Below are 7,497 nucleotides of genomic sequence, written 5' to 3'. Positions count from 1 at the left end.
TATATATATGTACATATACATATATATACATATTTATATACATATTCGTAACAAATTGTGTATTGTGAAGGAGTTTTATAAATGACTCTTTATAATCCAATAATCACTATTATGAAGGAATGAATATATGAGTTCTGATAAAAAATAAACATAATACTGAGCATATCCACAGAATAGAGCTGTTAACCCCTTGCCACTGAGTATGGCATGTGCGTATATACCATGTCCACTATGCGTTTGATTTAGTAATTGCTCTTAGTAATTGCTCCATAAGTACAAAGTCACAAATGCGCCAATTACGATTACTACCTGTCTCACCTATTTACCCTTTTCCTTTGATTTTGAAAATATTTTCTGGTATCTAGTGTGGCTGTTAGTAATGTCAACAACACTAAAGTAATTATGATATCTATAATACAAATGAGTGTCAATATTGATAGCATTATTTAAAAAAAAGAAAGAAAGAAAGAAAGAAAGAGGGAAAAAAAAGGGGGGGGGGGGTCCAGGAAACTCAAGGAAAGAGGAAATCAGGTGAGGTCACAAGATCTAATTGATTCCTTTGAGGCTAAGCACCGGCAGAGCCATCTACATGCAGAGACATTTCGCAAAACAGTACAGTGAGCACAGCATTTTCCCGGGGGGCATCAGGTTAAAGATACAAGGTGAACTTAAGAAGCTCCTGAGCAGGAAAATAAAACGGCATCACAAAAAAGTTCATATCGAGATTTCTAATAATCTAGCCCATTTGCCCCGGGTTTATGCAATGTCCACAGTAGCTTTTTGTGAATTTTGTTGCACGCACATGTCTCTGCAAGTGTTCAGCCACCAGGGAGTCAAATGAGGAGGCCCTTGTGACCACATCGGATTTCCCATTCCTTGCATTTGTGAGAAATTTTGTCTTATTTTCCTAATGCTATCAATATCAACAATGGTCTTACAATCACTGAAACTATGATTATTATAGTTATTAAACTCCTTGATATTATAAATAACAAAATAATAAAAAACATCTTCCTAAACATCCGGTGAGTTAGTCATGATAAATAATGGTCTCCATAGTGAATATGCCGTTATGTAACCCTCTCTGTGCACACAAATATAAAACTAAAAGTGGACATGCACTCTTGCCACACTGGGCCACTGGGTTAAGATAAAACTCCAATGCACCTAAATTTGTTGACAATGATACCAAGACTATATATATAACCTGTCACATGCTAAGAAGAGATGATGATGATAATGACGACACTACTTCCTTACAAGTCTTGACAAAAGCTCGATACACCGAGGAAAAACAAAAAGACGCAAATGGTTAATGTCCCTTAAACTTGGATGTTAAAAGGCAAAGGTCGATGAGTCAGGTAAGGGAGTGGGCTCAGCCTGGTGAGGAACTTCACACTTTATGGGGAACTGGGTCAAGGGGCTTCGTTAATACTGTAATCACCAGAAAAGGAGAAAAGCCAATACACGGAAGTTTCATTTCCAATCATTTCTATAAACGGTCCAGTTTGCGGACACGACAAAGAACCCTGATCGACAACACCTACTGGACATCAACACCGCAAACAACACAAGCTAAAAATGGATAAAGATGCACTGACTCAGTCTTATGAAAATAAATAACTGTGCTGTCAAAAAGGAGCCACATCCCTTAACAGAAGCCAACCAGACTGTTCAAACAAGCATTCAGCCAACGAGGCTCCAAGGACAAACCACGGAGATCGTACTGGCAAAAACAACTTCAAGGCAGACCACCTGTTTTACCCTTGCCTGAAGTTAATAAATTAGCTTTAGAAAGTAATGTTCGGTTTTCTTCACTTCGTCTCTTCACAAAGTTGATTTTTTTTTCTTGTTTGTACATGCAAATATTGACAAAGACAAATATACAGGCAGGGAGGCATAGACTTACACACATACACACACACACGTACACACACACACACACACACACACACACAGACACACACACACACACACACACATACACACACACACACACACACGGACACTCACACACATACACAAACATGTACACACACACATACACACATGTACACACACACACATACATATGTACACGCACACACACACATATGTACACACACACATACATATGTACACACACACACACATACATATGTACACACACACACATACATATGTACACACACACACATACATATGTACACACACACACACATACATATGTACACACACACATACATATGTACACACACACACATACATATTTACACATACACATACATGTGCACACACACACAAACATGTGTACACACACACACACACATGCGTGGACACACACACACACACACATGAGTGTACACACACACACACACACACACACATGTACACACACACACACACACACACGGACACACAAACACACGGACACACACAGCCACTCACACACACATGGACACTCACACACACATACATAAACTTGTACACACATACATACACAAACATGTACACACACACACACGGACACACACACACACGGACACACACAGACACTCACACACACATGGACACTCATACACACATACATAAACTTGTACACACATACATACACAAACATGTACACACACACACATACAAACATGTACACACACACACACACACATATATGTGCACACACACATGTATACACACACACACACACACACACACACACACACACACACACACACACACACATGTACACACACATATGTACACACACATGTACACACACACACACACACACACACACACACACACACACACACACACACACACACACACACACACACACACACACACACACACACACACATGTACATACACACACACACACATGTACACACACAATGTACACACACACACACACACACACACACACACACACACACACACACACACACACACACAAGAAAGAGTGTGTGTGTATGTGCATTTATATGCAGGTAGGTACTTGGTATCTATATAAATATGCAAGTACGTTTGACGAAAGGAGACACAGAAACCATGTCAAGGAAATCTAACAAAAATTGTTACTTCAAACTATAGACAGAAAACCTATGAAATTTCTTATCACAGTCGCTGTTTCAGCTCATCTTTGGACTTGCATGAATGTCCTATTTATATTCTCAGTCTCAGTACTAACATAAACATCAAATACAAACACATGCTTAATTTGTGAATGCAAGGATCATGACAACAAAAATCAGCAATGAACAAACTTGCATTAGAAATACAGCTTATTCCACCATATTTAGGACACAGGTGTTCAAGTATCTGATACAGTTCTGCAAAACATTTCAGCCAGATATACGCAATGTTGACAGTATCTATTCTTTCAACGCTGCCAAAAGCAGGCATTACTCGTTCACTATCATCACCAAAAATCTCATGGGCTTTCCACATGACAAACAAATATATTACTTTAATTTCAATGGGCTTTTAACATGCCAACAAAAACAAAAGCGAGGCTCTGAATGCACAGATTTTACAATTACTAGCAAGATAAAATATTAGCATATGAAATAGTAAATACTGACTTTTAGGTAATCATTCAGAATGTGGCAAGAACTGATGCTGTATCTTTGGACTTCTCACTATAACTAAGAAAGGCAGAGAAACATTTCCTATGGATACAAGGCAGAGCTTGAACTGATGACTTACGGCCGGTACGTGAAAATTGTGTGAGGCCCAACCCATAGATATGCATATACACAAAAATAAATGTATATCTGTCTCTCTATCAGACATACATTTATCTACATATATACATTTATCTATCTATCTACAGGGTAGATATACATGTTTATACTGATAGATATATATTTATTTCAGTGTATATGCATGTCCATATAATGGATGTTCATTGGGTCAGGCCTCACACAATTTAAACAAACCAGCTGATAGTGGACCATAAATCTGCAAGGCAACTGACAGTTCTATTTGTTGGAGCACAAGCCAAGAGGCTATGGCACATATCTTCAATGAGCAAGAATAGATTTCTGGACTTTGAAGTGACTGTAGTTTTACCTTTACATTCTGCTGATGATTTTTAAACCAAATTGTGCTTTTCAGGTGTTCTTGGGGTCTATTACCAGCATTAGGTAATTAGACCAGTCAGTGTAAGTAAATCAAAAGATCTTCTTTAAGTTGTGTGTGCGTGTGTGTGTGTGTGTGCATGTGTTTGTATCATATGACAATAAATATGGCTGAATAATTATATTCTGAACCCCCTCAAATAGTGCCTTATCACCAGTCTATCCCAAACTACCACAGAATTCAGATCCTAATTTTCCTATATCTGATAGAGAGTACTTCTCCATAAAGAGCCCTCAGTTTCACATGTCCACAATCAACCTACTGCCATTCAACAAATAAAGAAATATGCAGTAAGCGGTCGTTGCTATTGTGTACGTCAGGCCCGGTCAGAGATTACAAGATGAAGAAGCAGCCAAAAGAGAGCCAGAGCGGGGTTTGGCTAAGATAGGGGCATGGGTAATGTGGAGAGGATGGCGGAGGGTCACCTGCTTCGTCAAGTTGTGCTAGTACAGGCTCCTAGGCAATCTATTTTTTGTTGTTGTTCCAAACCTTTATTCTGACCCAATGGCACCTGGTAATTGACATACCCACAATTGCCTCATCACCATGGAGTTAATTAGTAGGCCTACCTGACCTCACCTGATCTGCCCATTCCTCAAATTTTCTGATTATTTTCAAATGTTATTAATATATTTTCTGTTGCTATCATTATTAAAGACATTAGGATCATCATCATGTTTTTACTAATACTAATAGCAATAAGAATTAAATGATATAAAAACCTTTCCAAAAATCAAGGAAAATGGTTAACAGGTGAGATCAAGCAGGACTAGTCATACATAGCCTGAACTCTTGGGAAGCCATCTATTTATGAACATTATCTATAAAATAAAATCACCATTGAACATGGTATGTATTTTTGCCATTCTACCGTCAGTGAGATGTGACAACTCTGAAATAATATCCCATAAGTACATATCACTTACTTATCAATACATGATAAAGGACAGACAGATGAATTGACATGCATAGATAGAGGGATATATAGATAAACAGAGACAGATAAACAAAGACAAACAGAAGCTTCATTATTGCATGCAACAATGGTTCCTTCTTTGTATTACTGTACACAATTAGGAAAGGTATACCTTTTGACAAATATTGTACATTCATAAACATGACAAGGAATTAATATATTCTATGACACGTTTCATTTATGAATAATGAATAAACATGACATATGAAGTTAAGCAATTCCTGTAGCCTACACATCTTCAAAGCTCTGGAAAAAACAAACAAACCTCCTCCACAGATATTCTAGCATGATACAGCTTGCAATAATTCCATATCTGATAGTAAACTGCTGTTGCATGATGTAAATAAAGTCACAAAAGACAAAGCTAGTACTGTATGTCTTAGAATTCAACATAATTTCTATTCCATATGTTGTTTATCAGAGTAAAATACATAAGATACTCCTGAAATAACAAACACACACAAAATTTCTATTTCTCACTTGTTCAATCAGGCTTAGGTCTATCCTGGCAAGACAACTCTGACTAATTCCAAGGTAATGCTTACAAGCTCTTAGATTGCCAAAAATTACATTGCGAAAGTTTGTCTGTCTCAGTTGGAGCATCAACATGTAAACAATGATTTCTTGTTACTTTATAACACCCACCAACAAACTTGCTATACATGGACTTCCTAGACTTACAAGTACTAAATCTAGACAACCTGCATCACAAGCAAACCAACTTTTTCATTAGCAGCACATGTTTTCTAAACAAATACTAATTTCTTTAGAGGAGGACAACTTTCAAAAGTACTCATCTGTACAAATTAACATGTGTGATGAAATACATATATAGGAATGACAGGAGAAAAGAACAGAAGGGGTGAGGAAGAATGAAACCAGGGGACAAGAACCCCAATTCCTTGGCCCTAACACCCCCAAAATACACAAATAAACAACTACTATCCCTTGGCAACCCCTTCCCCCTACCACAGAACTGCATACTGTCCCCTGCTGAATTCAGTAGCAAAGTAAACACGAAGAAAAGATAAAGGAGACAATGATGCTAGTATATATATGCATTAGCTCTGACAACATGCCATTCTTGGTAATTCTTAGCAGATGGATGCACTCACTAGAGAGTAAGCCCCTAACTCCACTTCATAAACTTTGGGCACTACTCATGGGGACGGTTGGTGAGGGTTCTCCTCCCCAACATCCCCCGGGAAACATCGTCTTCACCTCAGTATGCAAGGCATGATAGAGCTGAACCTCAGGAGCACCAAGTGGACGTGTTGTGAGCAGAGCTTTCTCTGGTGTTTTTCCCTCATTTGTGGCATTGCTGTTCATGTCTGCAGATTATTTCTTGTACCATCAACTACTTTTTATCCTCTACAGGAATATCATCTTCAATTTGTCCTAGCTTAGTGTGTCCATACCATATAGATTAACTCCGATTTTAAATAGTTGTCGAAATAATATTCTACCCCATACATTTTCTTTAATGGTAACACTGGTGAAAATAGGATCTAGACGAGTCCTCTAATAATCAGTCTTCATCTTCCACTGACAAACAAAAAGTCTGATATGCTTTGGTTTTACTAGATGTGCTCTAGTTTGGAAATTAGCCATTTGTTGAATAATAATAATAATAATAATAATAATAATAATGAAAATCCTGACTACACAATTACTCTATAAACAATGACCAATCAAAAAAATTGGTGAAAAATTACTGAAGCTTCACTTTAACTTCCAAGTCAATCATAAACAATGGCAATATCATTTGTTTACCATGAAGGGTTTCTTGGTTAGACAACTGGAGTAGATGGTCATATCACAAAGAAGTATCTGTGACTGCTTTACGTTTCTAGTAGAGGATATGCAATGATATTGCACCTCGGATAGTTCTCGTCAAGTAAGGCACCAGTCCACGCTATATCTCCAGCCAATATATACATCACAGATGTTTCTTGACCTAGACATGAAAGCAACTATAAAGACTGGGGACATTGTATACAATACAAGTTAATAGTTGTAAGAAAAAACATTTTACATTTCCATTCTATAATCGGTAGAAAATTACCATACAATATTTGTGTTGCCTTTCTATAAAATATGTGCTACTTCCCCTTACATGACATGCAAATGAGTTTGCTAAGTTGGAAACTAAGCTAATACGCCATAAGTAAACGTTGGATTCTCTCAAATCAGAAGACGACAATCTTTGCCATGGTGCCGGGGAACATACAACAGAATTCTGGGGGAAAATACAGGGCTAAACTATCAAAACCAAACTTGAAACTACAGAAAAACAAAGAGATTGCTAATAAGTGACAGCACAACCCTACACAACTCTTACAACACACCAGGGGGGGGGGGGGGGGATCATCAAACAAGTTGCCCTCAACACAAACTCTGAA

General features: G+C 37.8%; 1 protein-coding gene across 1 annotated transcript in view; it reads right to left on the bottom strand.

Annotated features, from left to right (window-relative positions):
• Nucleotides 1–7,497, bottom strand: part of LOC113810582 (adiponectin receptor protein) — a gene marked incomplete in the record, with an annotated part of 20,954 nt that overhangs the window by 12,723 nt on the left and 734 nt on the right.

The sequence above is a fragment of the Penaeus vannamei genome, chromosome 42 (genome assembly GCF_042767895.1).
Source record: "Penaeus vannamei isolate JL-2024 chromosome 42, ASM4276789v1, whole genome shotgun sequence".
NCBI lineage: Eukaryota > Metazoa > Arthropoda > Malacostraca > Decapoda > Penaeidae > Penaeus > Penaeus vannamei.
Note: the sequence above shows the minus strand (reverse complement) of the source record. Positions and strands in the feature narration are given on the sequence as shown.